Source organism: Rhineura floridana, chromosome 1, assembly GCF_030035675.1.
Source record: "Rhineura floridana isolate rRhiFlo1 chromosome 1, rRhiFlo1.hap2, whole genome shotgun sequence".
Classification (NCBI taxonomy): Eukaryota; Metazoa; Chordata; class Lepidosauria; order Squamata; family Rhineuridae; genus Rhineura; species Rhineura floridana.
This window is the reverse complement of record NC_084480.1, coordinates 193,656,560-193,682,587: the sequence shown is the minus strand read 5'-3', so window position 1 is coordinate 193,682,587 and position 26,028 is coordinate 193,656,560. Positions and strand designations below refer to the sequence as shown.

Below are 26,028 nucleotides of genomic sequence, written 5' to 3'. Positions count from 1 at the left end.
TTGGCCACTGTGAGAACAGGATGCTGGACTAGATGGGCCAGTGGCCTGATCCAGCAGGCTCTTCTTATGTTCTTATGTTCTTAGATACACCAGCTCTGTGCCTTGTAGGAAGGGACATTCTTAAGTCTGAGAACTTGATTACTTACGACCCAAAGAGTCCTCAGTTCTTCATACAGCAACCTACTTTCCTTAATCTTTTATAATAGGCCAGGGGTGGAGAGCCTGAGTCCTGGGGGCTGAATGCAGCCCTCTGTTCCTCCTTCTCTAGCTCTCAAGACTCTGCTCAGACCATGCCTTGTTCCTGGGCCACACTCCTCACTGGCCCTGCTCTGTGTCCTGCTGAGTTCTCTTCCCTCTCTGGAATGTGTCATTGAATTCTGATGATATCACTTGCTTGTTTGGATGAAGAGACATGTGCATTGAAAGCTCTAGCTTTTGAGTGACCAGATACTGTACAAAGCTAAGAGTCACATCCATTGCTGTCCACACTTTTGCCTCTGGCCTCATCCACCATTGGCATGTGATCCATAGACTCTTCCCTATAAGGGAATGTGGCCCTCGGGATTAAAAAAAATTCCCTACTCCGGTACCAGGCCATGCACAACTCATGATCTACCATATTGAACACAGACTAGGAGCTATGTATGGTAGCTTCCAAAGTGCTCCCAAAGTGGTCTGCACTTTGCTTCTTGTGCCACAGATTGCTTTTATACAGTTTTCCCCATCACTCTTTCTGTTGTCCACGAAGTGGTGACCAGAACAATAGAGATGTGCAAATCCCAAGACCTCAGATATCCATGAAAATTCTGCAGAGTGGAAATTAAAATACCCACTTTAGAAATCTAACCTGCCAGATTTCTGTGGGTGTCCCTAATCTCTTGGAGAAGGGAAGAAGCAGGGATTTATTTATTTATTTGAGTATTTATAATTGGCACTTCCTTAAAAGTATATCAAGATTGCATGCAACATACAAGATTATAATAAAAAATAAGTCAAAGCATCCATTAAAACCTCAGTAAAACATAGCAAATACTGGTTAATGTAGAGAAATACTAGATGCCTGGCTGGGCCTCAGGAATCTTACCACCATTACTTCTGTCCTTTTAATAAAAAATCTTTGCTCACACAGCTGAGGAGGTGCTTCACAATGGGAAAGGGGATTCACGAAAGTTCCATTTTGAACACTGCAAGAAAATTCACATGCCAAATGAAGAACTGAACGTGGCTTGGGGTGGTGGAATTTCTTTTTCAGTAACATCTGAAGTCACTCTTAATTCACTTACACTCTATGTGCAAAAGACTCATAGTTTGAGCTTGTAAACATTTGCAAAGTTGTGAGCCCTCCACAATTAAAAACTAATTAATGGTCCTCTTTTGACAACATTAGCTGTTTCAGTCCAGCAGCAGGTAACTGCTTCTACTTCAAGCCTAATTGATGTTACTGGAAGAAATGTAAAATCAATCTACGAATGAGAGTATACCTGCAGATCCAGAAGGACATTCAAACTAAATCCTAATGAAAAGTGGCAGCTAGCATTTGTGTGGCTTAACAGCTGACATAAAGCTGAAACCGTGACCAGTTTCCTTTAAGGAGATGGGTTTTTTGTTTCTACATCTCACTACAGTGCACAATCAAAGAGCTCCTGGATTGCACAGGCTCTCTTCCAAGATTGCTGGGTACAAAACAGCACTCTCCTAAGACAACAGATAAAAAATGTTATTGAATTAAATGGCAGACCAGAAAGTGATTGCTTGTGTCATCACATTGCTTCCAAAAGTTCAGGGTTTGGAGCAGCACCAGCCTCTAGTCGTCTTGTGACATAGGCAGCATATATACATACACCATACATTTAAAGCACATATTCCCCTGCCAAATCCTAGGAACTGTAGTTTACCCTTCCCAGAGTTACAGTTCCCAGGATCTTTGGGGGGTGGGGAGTTGCTTTAAATTTATGGTGTGTCTGCACAGCCATAATTCTTCTGATGTGCAACATATTGTACAAATAGACTTGCAAATTGTCTAATATGGAATTTCTAGGCAAAATGCAGAGTCTCTTCTCACCCCAGTGAAATATCATTAGAATTGTGAGGAAAGCAGAAAAAGTTCCAGTAACGCTAGCAACTTTTTTTTCCCTTTGGCAGGGTGAAGGAGACATCACAAACCCTCGTGCAATATATCTAAAGAACTAGGAGTGGCCAATATGGAGGGGTGATGTTGCTTACCTGACTCTCTAGCACAGATGTCACAACAGTTTACCAGGAGAGAGGTTTGTGGAGAGCAGAATCCCAATAGATCCAGTCTAGTGCTCCCGTCAGTGCATTCACACCATGCTGATCTTTCCACCACACAACCCCTTCCCCTCCTAGTAAGCTGCAGTGATGCCTGTGTCAGGAGGCCGGGTAAGTGCCATCCCCCCTCCCCATGACTGCTCTTGAAAAGAACCCTCCTCCCACTTACTCCTTCCTACTCCTACTTGGTAGTGAGGATTGAAAATAGTCTCCCTGTACTCACATGAGCAAAGGAAAAAAAAACAAAGAAGTTCCTTTTTGAGAGGATGTGCCTTAGTTCTGTCTATTATACAGCCACAAGAGTTTTTCACATTTCGCAATGTTAAATTGAAAATACCCCGATGCCATTCTGAGGCTTCCCATAAGCTCATTTCAAAACAAAATCTTACAAAACTTATAGTCCTGAACTCAGAAACGCTTGCTTAACAACCCTCTAAATTTTCATGGTGATACACAAAACAGTCAGAGAGAATAGACAGTTCAAAGTGTAAAAAGAGAGAGAGAAATCCCAGAGCCCTTTTGGACTTTTTTCTGTCAGAGTTCTCATAATCTGTTGACATTCATTAAAAATCAGCCATGGTCCGAGAGTACCAGTAATCCTAATACTGACCTTGCCCCATACTCTGACCTTCATCTTCTGCAGTTTAAACGTTAAAAAAATGCCTGGCTGATTTTTAATTAATTTAAGAAATTTTGGCTGGCAGCCTATGATAATGTCGGGCATGCTCAGTAAGAACCAACTCTCAGTGTTCTAAAAGCCTCACAGCTGCTGAGCTTAGCTAATCAGAGGGCCACATCCACACCAGACTTGATTTCACTTGAGACAGTCATGACCTCCCTCAGAGAATCCTGGGAAGTGTGGTTTTTGAAGGGTGCTGAGAGGAGACTCCTGTTCCACTGAGAGACCTCCAGTGGCCAGAGTGGTTTAACAGTCAGCCACTCTGATTGAAGGTCTGTAAGGGGAACAGGGCATCTCCTAGCAACTCTCAGCACCCTTCACTAACTACACTTCCCAGGATTCTTCGAGAGAAGCTATGACTGTCCAAAGTGAAATAAAGGTCTGGTGTGGATGTGGCCAGGGATAGCTTTGGTTTAAATTTGGGTGGGAGACTACATGTGCCTGCTGTAGAATAAAAAGGTGGCAGAAATGCTGAAAAGCAATTATACTGTTCACAATGTTTCTGTTTTGGAAAGGAAAGGGCTTTCCTTTCTGCCCAGTGCCCACCCACCCAATCTCCTCCCCTCCCTGTCCCTACCCCAGGTCAGTGTTGGACTATGACCTGGGAGATCAGGGTTCAAATCCCCACACAGTCATGAAGGTCACTGGGTGACCTTGGGCCAATCACTGCCTCTCAGCCTCAGAGGAAGGCAATGGTAAAACCCCTTCTGAATACTGTTTACCATTAAAACCCTATTCATAGGGTCACCATAAGTCGGGATCGACTTGAAGGCAGTCCATTTCCATTTTCAAACATGATTGCACTGAAATAACTTTCATTGAACTCAAAAAGTATGCAAATGATCAAACCCACCCTCCCTTCTCCTCCCTCCTATCCCCTCCCCCTTGCCCCTCCCCTCCCTCCCCATCCCCTTCCAATCCCCTCCTCCCCCTCCCCTTCCTCCTCCCCATGGTCAGTTTTACCTATCTTAAGCATGATTGCACGGGAGTAAATACCATTGAACTCTATAAGCATGCAAATGATCAAACCTGCCCTCACCTCCACCTTCCTTTGTCCCCTTCCAATATGTTACCAATTTCTTCTCCTCCAATATGTTACCAATTTCTTCAGCAAGTGGATTGGACTGTGAAAGACCAACCCAAATTGTGTTTGCATTTTGACCAATTTGTAGGGCAGTACAATATCTCAGAAAGGAGGTCAGGTCTCCTGCTCCCCTGGTGCATTCACTGTAGATGCCCAATTTCCCTGCTTTTTAAAGTTTGATAGAAATGTCTGTGGGCTATAGGTACATTCTTAAACCGCAAGGTTTTTTGCCTATTAGTGTAGACATGTAAAGCTGTAGGGAAAAACAGAAGCGACCAACTGGTGGAGGTTAGTAGTACACTCTTATTGTAAGAAACCCAAGATGCATCACTGTGAAGGAGCCTTATTTGCATGTTGGGTGGAGCTACAGCATGTTTTATTTATTTATTTATTTATTTTTAACATTTTTAACTTTATTTTTAATTGTTGAAACCTCTATACTTCTGTAACTGTTGCAATATGTTAACTAACAAATGGGTTTTTTTTCCTATAGGGAATCCATTTTGGACACCATCCCTTGGACAACTATAAGATGTGATTCAGCTCTAAGCTATATTAATTTTCCTTTGCTGTGTTTGTTATGGTATCCGGGAATGCCCATTGCAAACTTACTCCAGAGCTCTTGCTTTTCATTTGCTACCTTCTTGCATGAGTCTCTGATGATAGCTTGTCTCCCTTTGGTACTTTTACTTCAGTAACTCCTTCTTGGGCTTCTCAGTTTCCCCTCTGGTTGTATTTCTGGTTCCGTCATCTACACATTGCCTCTATACAGTAGTGCCATCAGGATAGGGACTTTGGGATGAAGCAGCAGCGAGAGCAGCATGGAACATGGGAGGAGCCTGCTGGATCAGGCTAATGGCGCATCCAGTTCAGCACTGCATTCTCACAGTGGCCAACCAGTTGCCTATGGGAAACCCACAAGCAGGAGATGAGTGATGAGAGCATTCTCCTCTCCAGTGGTTTCCAGCCAGGGCCGGTTCCAAGGGGTGGCCAGGTGGGGCACTGGCCCAAGGTCCTCTGAGGATACAGGAGCCCCTGGGGGCCCCCTCTGCTCCCCTTCCATGATTCGCGGCAGGATCACTGCCGCGGATCACAGGGTGAGAGCTTCAGACCTCCACCATTCCCTTCCTTAACTTACCTTGGTTTGTGGTTGCGCACGCAGTGGTGCCCTTAAGAAAGATGGCGGCTGAGGTTTTCCTAAGGGGCTGAAGCCTCTGCCACCATCTTGGCTGATGGCATGCATGTGTGCTGTGCGCTCACATCCCTGCCATGAACCAAGATGGCGGCATAGGCTTCAGCTCCTTAGGGAAACCTCAGCTGCCATCTTTCTTAAGGGCACCGCTGCATGCGCAACCACAAAGCAAGGTAAGTTAAGGAAGGGAATGGCGGAGTCCCAAAGCTCTTGCCATGCGCAAGTTGCGGAAGGGGAACGCTGGAGCCTGGGGCAGGCTTTTGCCCAAGGGCTCCAGCGTGTCTGGGGCTAGCCCTGGGTGCACGCACACGTGTATGTGTGTGTGCACACATGCGTGCCAGGGCCCAGGGCAAGCTGGTGCCCAAGGGCCCCGGCATGTCTGGGGCCAGCCCTGTTTCCAGCAACTGATATTTGGAAGCATACTGCCTCCGCCTATGGAGGCAGAGCATAGCTTCATTGTTAGTAACCACTGGTAGCATTATCCTCCATGAATTTGTCTAATCCTTCTTTAAAGCCCTCTTGCTCAAGCTCCTTTTGCAGAGTTTCTTTCTACACAGAGAGAGATCTGTTCATTCGTGTAGAGGTCAAGACAAGGACACTTTCTCTTCCTCCTTCCATGTGTCTGCCCAGTGTCTCCATCAGAGCTCCTGACTACAGTACATGAAGGGATACCAGGGCAGCAGTAGATCCACTTCCCCATGAAAAACAAGATTGCAAGCTTCTAGATGGCTAAGGCCAGAGTGAATGGAAATGAACCCAGTACGGTGGTCCTTAAGTCACAGATTTATTTATTTTTACAACAGAAGAGAATAAATTGTTGTCCACAGTGCAGATGCACAATGTAAATGGAGTGCTCTGTAAACAGTGAACATTATCCTTGTGATAGTGCCTTTGGAAGCAGGTGCTCTCCCTAGTATACAAATGTGGAATATCAATAGGTCTGTGCCTAGTTTAAAAGGAAGAAAGAGGGGAAAACAAAAAGACCCACTGATGGGGGTTTGGTTCACCTAGTAATTGGCACTCTTGTTAGACTGTGTGTTCAGCTTCTAAGCCAGGCAAATTGACATTAGCAGTATGAAATTCACAGCTGCAAGGTGAACAAAGCTCACGGAAAATGGGGGAGGGAGGCAGAAGGGAAAGTTGCCATCTCTTACAAGTTTTCAGGCATGGGTCATCACTCTGAGCCACTCTGTTTAAACTGCAAGGGGAAAAAACAGGCAGCAGAAAGCATTGCGTGCTATTAAAATTCATAAGGTCCTCTTGCTCCCTCCCTGTCTTTAATGCCAATGTTTTGTATATTTTCCTGCTACTTTCCCAACAGAAAACAACCTTTTACTTCCCTGTATCACAAAGATCACCGACCCTAAAAAAATGATTCTGCAACATTTTACAGCACGTGCTTTATCTCCCTGGAGTGCACAGAATAATTCTAGTAACGGTGGGTGGCTTTTGTTAAAACTAGCCACGGATATCAGAAAAGGGCAAGCTCCATAAACAATGCAAACCCATTATTCACCATCTAGACACTATTTTGCAAATGCCTTTGTTGAAGAACCCAAGGCCTGAACAGCAACCCCCTGCAATCCCTTCTCCCGAGAAAAAGCTGCTTCAAGAGGAGGTTGTTTGGGCATGGAGAACTTCTGGCCCTTTCCCTTTCCCTCCATTTTTTCTACTGCATCTCCTCCTTCCAGTCACTTTTTTTCCTTAGAGGACTCCAAACCTTTCTTTGTAAGTCAAGATACTCATCTTGAGCCCCATAGTGTAAGATCTATTGGGAAGGTGGGGATTGCAGAGGGAAAATGACATGAAGGGAAAGGGTTAACCACCACTTTACTCCCCCTCCACACAGTTTATCCATTCCAAACTGCCACCTCCAGAAGCTGTGTTTCCTTAGAAAAAGGGCCCCTTGAGAGTTTCTTGCACATGTCTGCATCTAGTGTGTTCTTCCGCCCAAAGGTGTTCTATTTTGAAATGCCTTTTGTTTTGTCTTCATATTGTCCTGAGTAATGGGGAAAATAGATGTATACTAAATAGAGATTGTGATGCAAATCTGAACGATTGGCTCTTTGATATGGAAAAAGCTATAATTACTAATTAGCAACACATAATACACCATGCAGGAAATAAATACCCATCCCTTCCTCTCCTGCATGTCAGTTTTCATTTTTTACATCTATTACCAACAGTCCGTCAATATGTTAGCACAAAGCTGGATGAATATGCACAAATTATTTGCTCCTGTAATCAGATCGTCTCCAGCGTAAATGAGTGGAAACTCAGCTTGAGCGGCAGGAGATGAAAAATGAAGAAGAAAAGGAATGTACAAAATTATGCAAGGATGTTGCAAATTGTTGACATTATGATCACTGGATGGTCATAATCAGAGCCAGTAGCAGGTTTCTGTCCGTCGGCAGTCTGGGCCCCACCTGGTGATGCTGTCCCTCCTCAGAGACATTAATAACAGACCTGTTGGTGCCACCACCAGTCACTCACCTCAGTCCTCTTCTCTCTGCAGACATTGAACTCATTGGTAGCAGACAGCAGCAGCTACTATGGGAGCTGAACCAGCACTCTGCACCATTTCATGAGGGGCGACCATTACAAGAAGGGAACCAAGCTGCCATCGTAAGTGCCATTGCCAGATAAACACATCTGGGGGATGGTGAGTGAGCAGTGGTGGTGGCAGCAGCAGTGCAGGTGGATTTCAGAGAACAGCCCATTCTGTGAGGCCTTTGCTGGCTCAATTTGCCTTTTCTCTGGAACTCAGAACATTGCAACAGTAATAGCAGTGGACGTCGCTCCCCTGAGTCAGTAGATGCAGTTTAAGTACAGTGGAAGCCTTTTGTATTTCTACTACTCAATGGTAGGGATGGGAGAGAATTTCTATTCGGTTTGCATTTGAAGACAAATCTATCAAATTCACTCTTTCCTAAACAATATGAAAACTGAAATGCAGTCATCCTTCAAAATTTGCACTTATTCAAATTTTGCAATGCAGTTTGCTGACTATTCAGTATTTACAAAAATGCAAATATTAGGGGAAAGTGTGCATAAAAATGAAAATACCATGCAAAAATGCATTGTATGATGAGAAATGTGTACTGTAGTCACAACTGCCTACAAAAATGTGTTTATTAGGAAAAAATCACACTAAAATGCTGGATAATTTTAATGAGGATTTTTTTTAAGAAAATGGAAATTGCTGCAGAAATGTGGAGAACTGAATTTAAGGTTGGAAAAACAAGAAACTGATAGGACTGAAATTAACAGCTTTCCATCTCTACTCTAGGGAGACTTTGGCCCATTTGGTCCTGGCCCAAGGCTGCTGAAACAGAGCACAAATGGTATCCCCCTTCCTCCTTGGGCTGATACTATGCATCATCTTGCTATACGATTCAAATGTCAGTTCCTGCCTTCATCCACCTCTCTCTCACACACACAACGGTGGAGTCTAGAGTGGGTTGCTTTTCCTTGCTGCATGGCAGGGGTATCTCAGCTACAGCTCTGAAGCCATCCTGAAGGGTGTGTTTTAGACATTTTAGGAATGATGTTTCTCCTTTTCAGCATTCTCATCACACACCAAGATGCTGGGAACCATGCAGGCCTCTCACGGCCATCAACACACAGGGTGCAGAGTCAATCTTGTTGGGAGGTATCACCATTCCCCCCCCTCCACATGTAGCTGTGAGCCCAGGGACTTTCAAGGCACTCTGCCACTATCATGCATGCAAGGCCCTTCTGCACTTCAGAAAGCAGAAATGTATCCACTAGCCATCCCTCTCCAGAGTACTACCAGGCTTTTTATTTATGATTTGTAAGTTAATTCTCCTATATACCCAGAGAGGCATGCAATACACATAAAAATTAACACAACCAATAAACACCTAAAAACCAGACATATCAAATAGAGTTAATCAATAGGAAGTTAAGATTTTTTATTCAGACTTTCCAGAATATATTTTTTTAAATCCTTTATTTGGCAGCATAAGGAAGAACAGTGCCTGCTATTTTCCCCTAGACAGTCATGAAATTGGTGCCACAACTGAAAAGCCCCTGCTCCATGTCCTCACAGATCTCACCGCTGTAAATAATATGGATACGGAGGAGAGTTTCACACACTGACCTGAAGGGCAGTGACAGACAGATGGGAGAAGGCCACAGAGCTCATCTGCTGGAGGCTTGATGCGGAGAAAGCTGCAATAGACATCTGAGGTGTGGAAAAGCCTTTCATTCATGTTAGTAGCTAGTATATTGTAGTGCACCTGGCACAATGCATATCTAGCTGGAGTGAGGGAGCAATTAAAAAAAATTGCTTTAATAGACCTGGGTAACCAATGTGGTGACCCCCAAATGTTGGACTCCAACTTTACTCCCTTGTTTGAGGGGGAGGGTGTTTGCAAAACAAGCTCCTGTCAGAAAAGAAAAGGCTTCTGCATGCTTACCTTTGGAGCATAGGGTTGCCAGGTCGGGACCATTCAAAAACCTGAGAAAATGGGGGCAGGCCCTAGTGACGTCACGGGGCGGGCCCTAGTGATGTCACAGGGTGAGCCCTAGTGACGTCATGGGGCGGGCCCTAGTGACGTCATTAAACATGATACATTGTATCAACCACAGTTGCTTGGAGCACACCATTCAAAAAAAAATTCTCTGATCAGAGATTAAAACAGAAATCTTACCTAAAATACGGTGTTCCTAGGTCCATCTGAAGTGACAAGGTCATTCTTTCTCACAAGCTTAGGGAGTATGGATGGAAAATGGAAATGGAATGCCTTCAAGTCGATCCCGACTTATGGTGACCCTATGAATAGGGTTTTCATGGTAAGAGGTATTCAGAGGTGGTTTACCATTGCCTTCCTCTGACTTTGGACACGTATACTTTGGACACATAATGAGAAGACATGGTTCATTAGAAAAGACAATAATATTGGGAAAAACAGAAGGGAGTAGAAAAAGAGGAAGACCAAACAAGAGATGGATTGATTCCATAAAGGAAGCCACAGACCTGAACTTGCAAGATCTGAACAGGGTGGTTTACGACAGATGCTATTGGAGGTCACTGATTCATAGCGTTGCCATAAGTCGTAATCCACTTGAAGGCACATAACACACACATACAATATGAAGAGAGATTCCATTCTATGCTTATATGTAATTAACCTATGAAAGTGATTGTCACATAACGTCTACTAGGATATAAGGGTAGACTTATAGTTGGCTAATAGCATCATTAGGCAGAAGTGAAATCTCCATATTTTTAGAGATGATACAGTACATCTGACTACCAGGCATAAAGGAACCTAGGGGAAAGAGATCATCATGTCATGCTTGAAAAATTCTCGTTGTGTCTTCTGGCTGGCAACTATCGAAAGAGAAAGTTCTGAATCAGATGCATCATTGTTCTGATACTGCATGGCAATTTTGTTGGAGTAGTGGAGGAATTGGTCAGAATTTAATAATCAGAATTTGGTGATGCAAGCCATGTTGCATATATGACACCCTGTCTTCTAATGATGAAAGTTTCTTGCTGTTTAATGCTAGAAGAGTAAGAGACATGACATCCCATCCCATCCCATCCTGTGGCTCAGTGCAACATACAGTAAAGTGATGTTAGTTGTGCACCCAGCTATATCATTGCAATGGGCAGTTTGCATCTTGAGTGCTCACCTGGGTTTTTGCTCAACATGTTTCAGATTTTTTTTGGAGGGGAGCAGAATTTGGAAAACATTGTTTCTTGTCACAGAGTTGGGAAAGCAACTTGGGATGTGTAGGAAAAAATAGAAGCAATAATTTAGAGACAGAGGAACCCAAATGTAGAATCCTAGGGAGGAATTTTTGCTGACTGAAGACCTATTTTCTTGAACACCGCTACTTGGATGGGAACTCTACCCAATTCTTTTTCTATTTATTTACTACATTTGTATTTTGCCTTTCCTCCAAGGAGTTCAGGGTGGCATACATGGACTGATTCAAAAACACCTAGTGAGCTTCACGGCTGAGTGGGGGTTTGAACACTGGTCTATAGTCTACTACTCTAACCACTACATCACACTGGCTCTCTGGTGCTTATAAAAAAATTTACCATGCTGGTTCTGTAATTGCCTATCTGCAGCATGGGCAAGTAAGGGACAAGTATGTTCTGAAGTTGTTACTACAGATGACTGCGTATATGCCTTGGGTTAGCATTACATCTGTTGCTGCTCTGAATAGGAAAGGCCAAATGCTCTTTTGCCACTGAATGACTTAGTGCAAAAGTCACATCTACAGAAGGTGATGGAAAGAGAATGAGTTGGGGGGAATCAAGAAGATACAGATGTATTTCCATGCTTTATAAAACAGTATTCAAGCTTTCTACAGCAGTGGATATGGGCAAAATATACTGGAAGGTCTCAATTTGTTGACATCACTAAATCCCTTATTCTTTCCCTTGATACAGTATTATCATGTTCCCTGTTTGAGGAATGTGGAATACCACTCCCAATGGAAATTACCCTGCAATTTTCCAGTTTCCCAATTTTTAGCTTGTGTGCACACATTTTATTTTCTCTGTTTTCTAATCTTTCCTGTCCTTATTAAATGTGAAGTATTTCTGGGTCTGTACTTTCTCCGTATTCTTTCTTAATAGGGACTGGATGAACTGTACAAAGAGATTGCGTTTGGTTTTCTAAGTCAGGCCACCTCTCTTTAGATTACAGGGATAGTTTGCAGAGGCAATGTACCGTTATGTCAAAATTTAATTAAAAATTGAATGATGCAGTGGAATATGATGCATGTGCTTCCTGATTCTTATTAGGTCTGGAGTCTATGGTGAACCTGCCTTGAAGTAAGTTAAAATAGCACAAAGACACTGCAGGTGCAGCCAGGAACAGAACTCAACTTTTCCTTAACTGATGTTTGAATACTGAGGTGTAGACTTCTAAGCATGGGATGTGGCCTAATGACGCTTTTGCAGGGGAAGGTATAATCCAAGAGCATAACATTTTTTGAGCAGGTGAAGCTTTGTAGGAGAAAATAAATGGAGTACAAAGAGGCTTCAGATCAGCCTTAAGAGTTTTAAATCTGGATAATGTGCAGAGGCATGTTATTTTGCCTGCACTTGGAAACTAGGCAAAGATGGCAAGAATGAGCCTTTCCATAACTATTTCCTGTGGGTTTTTTGTTTAGTATGTTTATCAAACAAGGAATTTGGGGAGATTGTTCATTGCTTTAGGTAGAAGTGGTGGTCTTAACATGATGGCATACTGTATCTAATGTCTGGCTCTACTTCTGTAAATTAAGAGAGCTGCCTTATAGATAAATACATACCACATTGTCCTTGCCTCAAGAGAGCTCCCAGTCACCAAAGAACAGTGAAGTGGTACAATGAAAGAGAAAATAGGGATTCAGTACAAATGTAGATTGCTTCCATCATCATGATCTAGAATTCTAACTTCTTGGTCTGCCTTTTCACATTTTTCTGATGAAAGGGAAGTATCCTCAGGATTTTTTTATATTGAGTCCAGTTCAGGCATAGCATCAAGGAGGAGATTTTAAAGTTGTGTAGATCCTCCATAAACTAACGGCTTGTGGATGACTATAAGGACAGCACCATGTAAAGGTTTGTTAGTCAAGCTTGAACAAATTGGAGTTTCTGTTTGGTTATTTTACCCTCCCAACTGTGATTTCAACATTCAGATTAAAACAAGGTTTGGAAACTTTCTTTAAGCAAAGCTCAGAGATTTGCTACTGATAATGGCAGGGGTAGTAAGATCTAAGAAATTCTCTCTCTCTCTCTCCAGCCTGTCTCTCTTTCTCTCCAGCCAGCCTCTCTCTCTCTCCAGCCTCTCTATCTCTCTCTCTCCAGCCTCTCTATCTCTCTCTCTCCAGCCTCTCTATCTTTCTCTCCAGCCTCTCTATCTCTCCTGCTCAGGCTGCAAGGCCGCATGGGCCCCGTCTCGGCAGCGGTTGCTAGGAGACGGCTTCCGAGCGGCCTGCAAGCCTCAGCAGGAGTGGAGGCCGGCCAGGGCTGGCTCCTTCTTAGCCCCGGAGCCGTTTCCCCTGCTCCAGAAAGGACGGCCGGCCCGGCGGCTTCACCCCTCCTGCTGTGGGTGCCACTGGGCGGCAGCGGCCGCGATGGGGCTCAGCAGTCTCTGGCTGGGGGGGCCCATCACGGCCGCTGCTGCCCAGCAGCACCCACAGCAGGAGAGGTGAAGCGGCCGGCCGTCCTTTCCAGAGCAGGGGAACTGGCTCCGGGCCAGGGCTAAAAGGAGCCAGCCCAGCCTGGCCTCCACTCCACTGCCACCGCCTCTTCATGGGCTCCTGCTGAGGCTGCCAGGCCGCTGCTGCTGGGGGGGGTCGCTGAAGGGGCGGCGGCTGGACAGAGCCCATGTCGTCGTGGCAGACGCGGGCCAGGAGGCTGCCCTCGCTCAGCCAGGCGGCTGTGGGCTCCACGTCCAGCAGCACCCTCACCTGCAATTGTGTGTGGGCTCTGGGTGGTGGCTGCTGCTGCAGCTGCGTGCTGGGGGGGTCCCTGCAGGGGCGGCGGCTGCTCAAGTCCACGCTCTCCAGTGGTCCCTGCCTGACTGACAGGGCAGGAAGGCGGCGAGCCACAGCCCAATGTATGCGTGTGTTAATCACGCATGCGTGGCTGAGGGGGCCAATGAAAAGCCAGAGATCTCCCTGTTTAAACAAAGTATTGCCGGAGGCCGGAGACGGCCCTCTTTTGCCAGAGACTCCGGCAGAAAACCGGAGACCTGGCAACCCTATTGGAGCACAAGATCACACTGGATTGCAGGGGGCAGAACACAGAATAAATGTGTAGATTCTCCCAGTTCAAAAAGTTTGAGAATCCACTGGGAATCTCTTCCTGCATGGGAGAGCAGTGGGCATGAAAAAGATGACTTACTCCCTACCAAATGAAAGAGCTGAAAGCAATTTATAATCTAAGCGCTAGGGCAGGATGATGAAGGCCCTGAAAAAGTGCCTGTGCAAGAGATAATGGGAACATTTGTCTAACTGCTGCCAATATTGCACACATTTTGACAGTTGTATTAATGCAAAGCAAATGCCATTGGAAGAATCAGTGTTCAGTTAAACAGATAAAAACCTATATTCTAGTATTGTGTTTCATTCCATGATAGCTTCACAATGATTTTGTTAACTTCTGGTAGTGCAACCATTGCTCCTTTTTAAATGCAAAATTACCAGAGTTTCAGTTATAAAAACAGGTGTATTTTGGAGTGATATTTACTGGTTTATGCAGTAACTGAGATTGCTTCCAGATGACCTGTTTATTGAGCATTCATCCGGATTAATTTGCAGAAAGTTTGCAGGGAGGTTGGATGGTGCTGGATGTTTAATGAGCATTCATCTGGATTTGTTTTGGGGGAGGTTATATGATGTTGCATTGAGCAAGCATTATCTCACACCTTCCCATCACTTTCCTTATAACGAAAAAAATAGTGGGGGGGGGAGAGTGGGTTTGTGGTGCAAGAGCTCCAGAGAGCCTTTAATTGTGCAACCTGAATTTGCCAGTATGTGATTGAAGCCCCTGCAAAAAACAGTGACAGTCTGGAAGCACTCAATGTTACAGTCATTGGTACAGAAACTGCACTTTCTCTTTTTGTAAAGATGGGACAGAAACAGACTAAGTAATGAAAGGTATTAGATCATATTGGACATTTTTTACAGTCCTGGCACTCAGCCAGCACCGCTTCCCAGTTAAATAAAACGGAGAAGGGAGGAATTAAGCAGATTGACTCAAATGCTATCCGACTACCGACATGTTTGAATTTTGCTGCTCTTGGCTTAAATCTTAACCTTCCAATCATTTCTTTTCTTTTCTTTTAAAAAACCTTCACTTCTACCTCTCGGTATTTGAGTTGTACAGAAGGTGGCATCTGTTAAGCAAACAGTAGTGGCTTTACTATAAAGACAGTGGAGTTTTGGCACAATTAAGGGTAAAAAAATGGATGTTATTTGAAAATCCGTGTTAAGGTAATACTTTTATTAGGGCCAACCAAATGTCACAAAATAGTATGTAAGCTTTCAAGTTCTCTGGAACTTTTTGTTAGGCTAGATGTGAGATGGTGTGGGGAGAAAAAAATGGCTGGTGGTAAAGCCATGGATAGGGATGGTTAAATGTGTTGATTTTGGTTTCTCTCAGGGTTTCCCCCCTCAATCTTAAGTTCATTTGTCCATATTTCCAAATCAGTTCATGATTTGTTTTTGTTTTTAAAGTTCTCTTGAAAATTCCATCAGATTTTTAGTGTGAATTTCTCCTCCTATACCATTTTTAACTCACTTTTGCCTAATACCCATATTTTTCAAAGCATTCCCCAAATATAATGCTTCTTTGTATCATGTTTTCACTAAAATATGCATTTTTGTACACATTACTTGACTAAAGAGCTGCACTGAAAAATTTGAAGTGTGAATTTTGAAGGATGGCTGTGTTTTGTTTCACATCTTGTTTTGAAGTGTGAATTTAAAAGATTTACCTTTAAAAGTGAACTGAATCATACCACCCCCATCCCTAGCCATGAGTCTATATCTTGTAAGAATCTTAAGATGGGATGTGAGAGGAAGTAGCATACGTTCAAGCGAGGCTCTGTTAGGTGCTATGCTGATTTCAGGTTGTGCAAAGATGCTCTTTTCTCCAGCATGTGTCCCAGTTGTGCAGAACCCCTAGTTGTGATCATGTGCCTATGCAGTGGAATTTCCCTGGAGGCAACCATGCACGCTTGTTGCAGATAGGAGTGGTGATGTCAGAGGCAGGGCTCTGCTCCCTCATCAATACAGCAAGGCCCAACACATGAATAATGTGTGAACAGGGCTTCTGTTGGCCATTGTTAATAACATAATTATCACTGTCTGTAATGTCTGCATTTTATTACTGCAGAACTCACTGTTTAAAACACGGGTGGGGAACTCCAAGCTCGGAGGCCAAGTGTGGCTCTCCAGGATTCTCTATGCCATGCTCCTTCTTGCTGCCCTGGGCTCCTACTGGGAGAAAGGGCGGGAAATCAATCAATCAATCAAATAAATAAAAATGGCTGTGCCCTGCCACCATAGAGGCAGTATGCTTCCGAATACCAGTTCCTAGGAACCGCAGGAGGGGAGAGTGCTCATGCACTCAGGTCCTGCTTGCGGACCTCCCAAGGACTTCTGGTGGGCTACTGTGGGAACAGGATGCTGGACTAGATGGGCCACTGGTTGATACAGCAGGCTCTCTTTATGTTCTTATGTTATGCTGAGTGCTTTTGCGTGGCTGGAATGTGCCCTTGAACTGTGACAATGCCTCTTGCTTGCCTGGATGGAGAAATGTCTGCCCACTTTTTGCTTTTGGCCACGCCCACCACACCCTTGGAAGGTTGCCTATAAGGCAATGTGATCCTTTGGCTGAAAAAATGTTCCTCACCCTTGGTTTGCAATATTTCTCTATCCTCTACCTGCAACTACGCACATATATACCTGTATTGTGTCACTCAGGGTAATACTTGAAGCACCTGATGAAGTGGAGTGCAGTCCACAAAAGCCTATGCCTTAAAAAGTGTTAGCTTTAAGGTCATTGGGTTTTTTTATGCAACAGACTGACACAGTCACCCCTTTTGCTACTGAAACTGAGAGCTCTAGACCTCAGATCCTATGCTGTAATTTAGGTTTTAAGACCCTGAAGGCTTAAAAGGCCTGTGCATGTTTGTCTTAAAAACAAACCAGCCTACAACTCTGTTGGGCTATGATAGTTCCTACCCAGAATATATGAGGTCCCTTGTCACTCTAATCTAAATGAGGACTGTGCTTGGCAGTATTTTTTCATGAGATGAGAACATGATGTAAATAACAGGAAAATTTTCCACAAGGCGTTGGTGTGTAAAGATGAGGCTTCAGGAAATAAATAGGGATCTAGCAAACCTACAAAATCAATGTGAGGAAACTGTTGCAAGGCAAGAGATTTTTAAAAAATGCAATAACAAAGTATGCTTAGAAAAAAAAAGACCTTTGCTGAATCAAAGGCATATTCCCCATTTCTAGCCCCACCATTAAGGCAGCCAGCAGAGATTGTCCCTTGTTAATGTATTTGGCTTGGGAAAATTAAAACACTGTTAAATGCAAAGAAAATGGCATTAAACCTAAATGTGCCCTATGAGATCTTTAAAGTGCAGTCATTACTAAATGTTAATAGTTTCCTCTGAAACTGTGTTCACCACCAAACATTACTCATTCTAATGTTGAAAGGGTTCTGCTTCTTACATTTTTCTACAGAAAGATAAAAGCAATAGATAAGGCATGTATGCATTATTCACAAACCTTGATAGTGAATTTTTGTACTCTGACTCCAGTTCAGATCTGGTCTGCTTGCCTTTCTCTGTGCTGTTGAAATATGTTGCATTTCCCACATGTAAAATCCATTTGCCTTTTATTCATGTTGCAGTTAGTGCATGGCCAGCAAAACTGGCTACTGAGACAAGACATAACCTAGAAAATGTGTCTTACACATGTTTGGCAGTAATCTGATTTTGCTCTTAATCTAACTTGCTGTGAAATAACAACAATTGTATTTGGATAATGCTATAATATGTAATGCCAGAGATGGGCAAGATTCCGTTATTAGGTTATTTAAACATACACATGTCTGCCATCTCACATTTCCGGAAGATATGTTGGCTATATTTGAACCATCACTGCTCTCGTTCTTAGGCCTGAAGTATGCATTGCAAAGACTCCGCAGTTGCCACTGAAATCAACAGCCTCATTTCACCCAGGGGCGTCACTAGGCGGGTGCGGGGAGTGCGGACCGCAGCAGGGTGACACCATGAGAGGGGGGTGTCACCCAGAGCCACACCAGGAAGCGGGGCAGGCGGATGGCAGAGAGCTGCCCTGTTTGTGCAGCGCGCGCACAGCGCGCTAACACATGAAAGAGGCATGAGTGTGAGCGCTGTGAAGGGCGCCGGGCTGGATCTCCCATGGGGCTGGGGCCTCGACACCAGCATTGTTGCAGTGACTGTTACCAGGCTGAGGCACGTGAGGGAGGCGTGAGGGAAGGGCGCTGGGCTGGATCTCCCATACGACGGGGCCTCCTCAACTCCAACAGTGTTGCAGCCTGTTACCAGGCAGGCTAGGCTAGAGCCGCTCCCTCTCCTTCTCTTGTTGCTGCTCCTGCTGCCTGATCAGTTGTCGCCGCTGAGGTGTAGAAGAGTGGCAACGGGGGAAAGGCCCACCCTCCCAAGAGGCAGTACTACAGGCAGGCCTGCACATAGTGGCATCTGGGACTGGGATCAAATTGAACTGGCGTGAGACAAGGGGGTCAATGGGGGCCTTTATGTGACTGCTTTAATTAGGGTTTGGAAAGAAGCCAATGTATGAATTTAGCACATCCCATAAATAAATGAGGGGAAGAAAGGCTGTCTTTTTCCATTTTAGATGTGAGGACAGAAACTGAACTGACAGTCAGCGAGGCATTACTTGCTGCAGTTGGGCAGAGAACTCCAGCCCAGTGATTCTTAAGTGGACGGATGGGCGTGAATCAGGGATAAGTGTTGGGGCAACAATGAGCCTGAGGTCCCGTCCCAGCCATGATTCTTGACACCAAAGAGCAGAGTCGGAGAACCTCCACCCTACAGGCTGCATCTGGCCCATGGCTAAATTTAATCTGGCCTGCAGCATCTGACAGCTTCACCCCCCTTCAAATCTGCTTGCCCAGCAAGAGGCAGAGATAGAGAGAGACAGAGATAAACAATGCCTGTGCTTCTGCCTTGTTGCCTCCCTTACCCATTGCTTGCCCTTGCCTGCCACTCATGGTGTATTTGAGGGCAGGACTCTGTGACGGGCAGATCTTCTGTCAGGACGTCGCTGCCCTGACCCCCTTTCCTCTGGTCCGTGGCCTTTGGGAAATTTGCTCCACTTGATGCCATTTGCAGCACATGCAGAATGCAGTGGTCTAACTGCTCGCAGGAGCAACCTCCTAGCAACATGTTACTCCGCTGCTGAAAGAATGGCCCTGGTTACCAATCTGCTACTGGGCCAGGTTCACGGTTCTTGCGTCAATTTGCAAAGCCCTAAATAACTTTGGCCCACAGGTACCTGAAGGTCCACCTGGCTCCTTACACTCCACCTTGATCGTTCAGGGCTTCTGATGGGCACTGTTGGTGGCCCCACATGCTCCTGAGGTTCAGCTGGCCTTTTCCAGGGGTTGAGCCTTTAGTGTGGCTGGCCCTGCCCTGTGGAACTCCTTGCCACTGGATGTTTGGCAGGAGTCATCCTGGCTTGTCTTTAAATGTCTTTGAAAAACTGTATTATTCAGACAGGCCTTTCAAATCTGAGATTCTTTGCCAACCAGCTCTTACTGATATGTTTGATGTTTTTATTGCTTTTATCGCAGTACTGCAATACCTTATGATATTTTATGTGGGAGTGTGTTTTTAAATATTAAAATAAAAAAGCATTATTAGATAATTGATAGAATCTAAGGTCCATTGGCTGGTGAGTGGGACTTCTAACACAAAAGCTACTAGATCTCCCTCCTGACTAGGTACTCATTGGCATTACAGGGACTGGCGTCTTCCCCCATCCTTTGCCAGAACTACATCTATCTTTTGGGCCAGCACCAGCCTATCCACGGCACTTGGGCATCAGCCTACCATGGACCCACAGCCCCCATACATGCATGCACTTAAATACGCCCAGTTGCACCACCTCTTGCGTTGCTGTGTCAGTGGCATCACTAGCCGGGTGCGGGAAGTGCGGACCGCACCAGGGTGACACCATGAGAGGGGGGTGTCACCCAGAGCCACCCCACCCCTAGGCACCCTAGGTCTGGTACGGGAGGAGGTCCATGGGGGTGACACCATGAGTTACCGCACCGGGTGACACCAACCCTAGTGACGCCACTGATTTCACCTCCTCATTCAGTTTGTGATGTGACTCCATTCTACTTTCAGTTATTCTGCTGTCACAAGCAGCAGCCAATGAAGGGGACTGAGACTCAAAAGTGAGATACTGTGTTTTATAGACTTGTGTGTTATGGGGAGAAGAAGGGGAGACAGATCAGGATTGCTGCTTTTGACTGGTAGTCCAGCCTGAGTGCTCAAATTGTTCTGAAAAACTTGCAATCCATTTATCCTGAAACTGAACATAAGATGAGGCTGCTGAATCAGGCCAGAAGTCTGTCTAGTCAAGCATCCTGTTGTCATGATGGCCAATCAGATATGGGAAGCTTTAAAACAGGGAAACACTCTCTCCACTTGTATTTCCCAGCAACTGGTATTCTGAGACTTACTGCCTCCAACAGTGGAGGTAGAACTTAGCCATCATGGCTAGTAGCCATTGATAGATTTACCCTACACAAATTCTGTTTTAAAGCCATTCCAAGTGGTGGCCATCACTGCTTCTTGTGGGAATCAATTCCTTACTTTAACTTTGCGGTGTGTGAAGAAGTACTTTCTTCTGTCTGCCTTGAATCGTCCAACATTCAGCTTCAGCTGGTCATTCTATTTAGTCCCACAGCTAATACATTGTCATTACTTCTTTCTCTAGTTGAGGGATGGGAAACTTGATCTGGTGGGAGGGATAGCTCCTTACCTCCCTCACCTGTCCATGGGCCGCCCACCTTTCAATCACATAATAGCACAGTGACATCTAGTGACCTGTTTTCCTTTGCAAACAGCAATCATCAGCTGATTCTGGTGCTTGTATGTGACAGTTTTCAGAGTAACATCAAACCATCACCACCCAAAAAATATAGGTCCCTGTTCCAAGAAGCCTACAATCTGAATTTCAGCAGTGGTGAGCAGGACGAGGGTGGGGAGACAGAGGTAGACCTCCACTTCCTGTCCCTCATACAAAGTGGATTATAAACAGAATTGGTTTTCAAGTGGCTCAGTGGGCTGTTAAGGTCAGTCTTTTTACCGTTCACAGCCTTTCACAAGGACCATATTGGTGGGAAGAAGCATAGATCTTGGGGAGCAGAAAAGGAAGGAGAGCAACACAGCTGAACTGTTATCAGTTCATCCTTCTTCCCACCTGGGATTGCAGCATAGTTTGTAGTCAACAAAACTAAGAGGACTGCTTGAACTACAAAACTCCACAGAGTTCTGTGGCATACTTAACAGAAATGTATACAGAAATAAAGGAAGATCCCAGCCTCATGCCATTGGCACAGTCCTTTTGATCTCAGCATTAATTTTTCATTCATTTGAGGCCCTCCAGGTTACCATGGGATGGTGAACAGCAAGATATTGTAATGAATTAAAGGTGCTGTTTTATAGGGTCTGAAGCCCGGCTGTTCTTAAGAAGACAACTTGCTGTGACTTGCCAACTTTCTAGTGCTGTAATGTGCCAGACTCTCCATACATCATTATGATGAAAGATAGAGGCACTACAGCATTAGACTAACATATATGATTGGTGCATGGCACCATGAGAATGGTAAATTCCATTTTCCTTCATTTTCATCTTTTTTCTGAGAGGGCCAGCTTCCCAATGGCAAATTTGCCTGTGCCCTAAAGTACTATTTCATCCTAATGAAAGTTATATTTTATGTTAAGTTCAAACATCTTTGTTATATTTGATCAGAGCCTGGAAAAGTTACTTTTTTGAACTACAACTCCCATCAGCCCCAGCCAGCATGGCCACTGGATTGGGCTGATGGGAGTTGTAGTTCAAAAAAGTAACTTTTCCAAGCTCTGTATTTGATCTCTAGCTGCAATTATTTTTAACTTTGCTTTCTTGAAGACATCAGATAAGACAGAAAGACAAAATGACTTCTGTCAACCCTCAAGATAATTATGTATTAATTAATGGGTTAAATACTGAGCTGCTGTGTTAACACATTTTTGCATTCTAATCATGTTTTTTGGCAGAAAGTATGTAACTCAACCTCTTCCTATTACAACACAAGCATCATTCCTCATAAGAGTGATGCTGTACAGGAACAAAACTCAGTCGTAATTATATAGCACCAAATTTCATTCCATGGCAGGCCTTTGGTTTCCCTCTACACCAATGCAAGCTTCCTGTAGATGTAACATTAAAATGAAAAATCTGCACTTTTAAGGCAGACAAAAGCTATTTTTTCTTACGTATGTGTCGAGATGTATGTGTGTTTTTCCCCTCAACCATATTTTTACATTACTCTAAACAAGGGCAGCTGCAGGCCAATGAGCAATGACTCCTCACCCAAAATTTTAGTGTGCACTAACTATAAGGACCTTACTTTTTTGTACCATTAACTCAATATGTACGCCCTTCCCCTCCCCCCAAAAGAATTTGGAGGCCTTATTATCCAATCAAATTTAGATTTACTTGAACTCTGAAGATGGCAAATCAGAACCATGCTTTTTGCTGGGAATTATGGCTGGGGAAGCCATGATTGAATCTGTGAAGTGTCTGCGTTTGATATGGAGTGAAAGAAAGATAATGCTCAAGGCTTCCCCAACAGTTTGAAATAGAGAAGTTTGTCTGTACCGAGGTGAGGAAATAAATCTAGATTTTGTTTATTATTAAAATATGTATACACCACTTACGTTAAAAGGTTCAAAGCATCAATTTACATAACATGACAAAATACAGTTTAAAAACCAACAATCTAATACTAACATAAATGTTTGATAAGCATTATGTTGGGCACCATGGAAGTATCTGAGTTGTCCTTGCCAGTAAGCAGATTTATGACTGAAGTCCAAAACATGAGCTGAATGAAGGCCAGTAAACTGAATCCGAATCCTGACAAATCAGAAGTCCTATGGGCAGGTGGTTCTTGGGTCCAGGAATTGGGTAGGTAGCCTGTTCTGGTTGGGATTGCACTGACTCTGAGGAAATAGGTGCAAAGTTTGGGGGCACTCTTAGACTCATCTTTGCCACTGGAACCCCAAGTGGCATAAGTGACTCAGAGTGCCTACTGCCAGCTACATCCATTCATGAACAGACCACAATGATCCATATGCTGATAACCTCCAGATAAGATTAAAAACTGAGTGCATGTAAATGGGCTACAGTGGTAATATTCAGCTGAGATGGTATTCAAGAAACCCCTGCCACATCACCCCTGACATATCTGAGACATTATATCATTGGGGAGAGCTAGTTATCCAGCAAATGAACTCCAAGAGGTCACTTTTGCCTGTCACTGGCCAGGCAAAAATGTAGCACTGCTCCCAAACTTCCCCCTCAGTTCATCAGCACAACTCATGTGTGGGAAAGGGACTGCAAAAATCCAGATTGAGGGCTAGATGTGGCCCCCTAGTTTGTCATTGGTGACTTAGATGCAGGAACATTTGACAAATTCAATCTTTGCGAATTCTGATCATAACCAACTTGATCTGCAATTTCCAGACCAATGCACAGATTGGAATGTAGCGACCTATTGGTTTTTCACTTCTCTGTGTCTTGTGACACAGCTCAAAAAACATTTTAGAATACATATGAAAATGTGTATTTTGAGAGAAAGTATATTTCAAAATATATAATTGGAGTTAAAAATAGTTAGAAATCCCCATTTCTGAGATACAATGCCTTCGGAAATATGTATTTAATGCATATCTTTAAAAAATTGAAAATTAAAAAATGTATATTTTTTAAAATGCAGATTTATGTCAAAATGGGACAGCATGGAATAAACACATGTGAAATTGACATGGACTGGAAATAGACTGATCCATCTCTACACAGAAGGCCCTAACTAGGGATATTTGTACCTTCCCTCAATTATTGTTGTCAGCCTTATTTTCTTTTTCTTCTTTTAAAAAAAATAATTTCCTTCAGCAAGAACCTCTATATTTTTCTCAGATTTTGCTTTAGTCAGAATTTGATGGCAGCTCTAACCAAAAGAGACACTTTGAATAAGATAAAAAGGCGTAGATATAATTCAAACTGAGAAATAATAATGATTTTGTTACTCGTGTATGGCACTAGCAAAGGATTTTATTTATTCTTAGCAGCATTTCGTGAAGCAGCACATAAAGTTCTCTAAAGTGTCATATGGAGAGAAAAATGAAGTAAATAAGGAAAAAAAGTTGAGGTTTGATCAGTGAAAATCAGTTTCTCTCTCTCTCTGGCTACTTCCAGATTGTCACTTTTGGGGTGGTATGGTTCAGCTGTATACTGACACATGTAGGTTGCATATTTATTTATTTATTATACGATTTCTTACCCTGGGATTCTGGGACGTCTTTCATCATAATGTCCCAGAGTGGGATACAACAAACAATGATTTAATCTAAAATAAAATAAAACCAATACTTAATACAGCATCACAAATACCATTTAAAACTGAATAAAAGTGGGTCCTAAACATTAAAGTGGACATATCAGTCTCGCACAATACATTCAGTTTTAAAAAAGGGGGGTTAGCAGTAAGAAAAATGATAGGAAAATACATGCAAAATATGAGATAATGCTGACTGTGGGTGACATAATTTGGCATCATATAATCTCTGTGCAAATTCTCTTTTTTTTCCAATTAATTTTAATTCAAATTTTCAAAATCAAGACAATACAAAAAGAAAAACACAAATTAAAACTAATACAATAAAAAGAAGAAAAAAAACTATTGACTTCCGATTTGTCGTAGTTCAGCTATAGGTCTATAATATATAACAAACCTGTCTCTTGATAAATTATAAAATCACCTTCCTCCAGCAGTTATCTTACTTGGTATCAAATCTCATTAACATCATATCATTTTATTCTTCCACAAAAAGTCAAAGAGAAGTTTCCAATCCTTGAGATACATGTCCATCAATTTTTTTCTAGATAGACATGTCAATTAATCCAACTCTTCAAGTCTATTAAATCCAGTAATTTCAAATCGCTCTTCTTCCTTTATCCGTGTTGATTCCATCTTCCATCTTCCATCTTTACGCACCCAATAATCTTGCTGTCATAGTCATATAATAAGAGTCTGATAGGGATTTCCTTCATCACAAATATTTTCTTGCCATCATTTCCGAACGTATCACTGAAGTATTGTTGCAGAACCGCATCTGTGTTCCTCTTTTTTACAGAATGCACTAGCACATCTCTTGAAGGGTTTTGCATTGTCACAAAACAGGAATTAATTCTGTAAACTTTCTCCATTTCAAGTTCCATCAAATCCTTCCAGTCCATGAATTTTTTCGAACCGATGATATCTTTATCTCCAATCTCTTCACCAATTCCTTCAGGGACAGCGCTGAATTCCAAACAGTAATATTTGTCTCCAGGATCCATCACAGCCAGGAAATCCAAATCTTTTTCCAAGACCATATTTAATCCAATCTCCAGGGCTTGAACCTTCCCTTTAATTTTTCTTTCATCCTTTTTTAATTTTCCAAATTTATCTTTGTTCTCCTTTCTCATAGAATCCTGAATTTCTTTCAGCTCCTGTCTCATTTCGCCAAATTCACTTATCATCACTTGTCTGTTATGTCTGAGTTCTTGTTTTGTTAGCTTAATCTCATTCATTATTTTCTGAAACATATCTAAAGAGAAAGTCCCTTCTTGTACATCCATGATCTCAACCACCTTCTTGATTGTCATTCTTAAAACCAAAAAAAACACAATCCCTTCAATTTCCAATGTCCCAAGCAAAGAACAGTTTATTTCTTTATCCAGTTACAAAGGAGTTAATCCTTCAAGCCAGCTGACGTCACCCTCTAGACAAGACGAACTGCCTTATCTCTTGTATGTCCAAAAGTGCCAAAACAACTTTAATTCACAGCATCCAAATAATTAGTAGCAGGAAGAATGAGCAGATTCGTCAAAAAAAAAAAAGTAAACCGGAAAAATAGTCCCAGACATATATTACTCAAAAGTCTTATAAATAAAAAAAAA

General features: G+C 43.2%; 1 protein-coding gene across 3 annotated transcripts in view; it reads left to right on the top strand.

Annotated features, from left to right (window-relative positions):
- The window catches only part of CDH12 (cadherin 12), a 444,800-nt gene that overhangs the window by 194,396 nt on the left and 224,376 nt on the right, over positions 1–26,028 (top strand). The gene's annotated exons all lie outside the window — the stretch shown is intronic.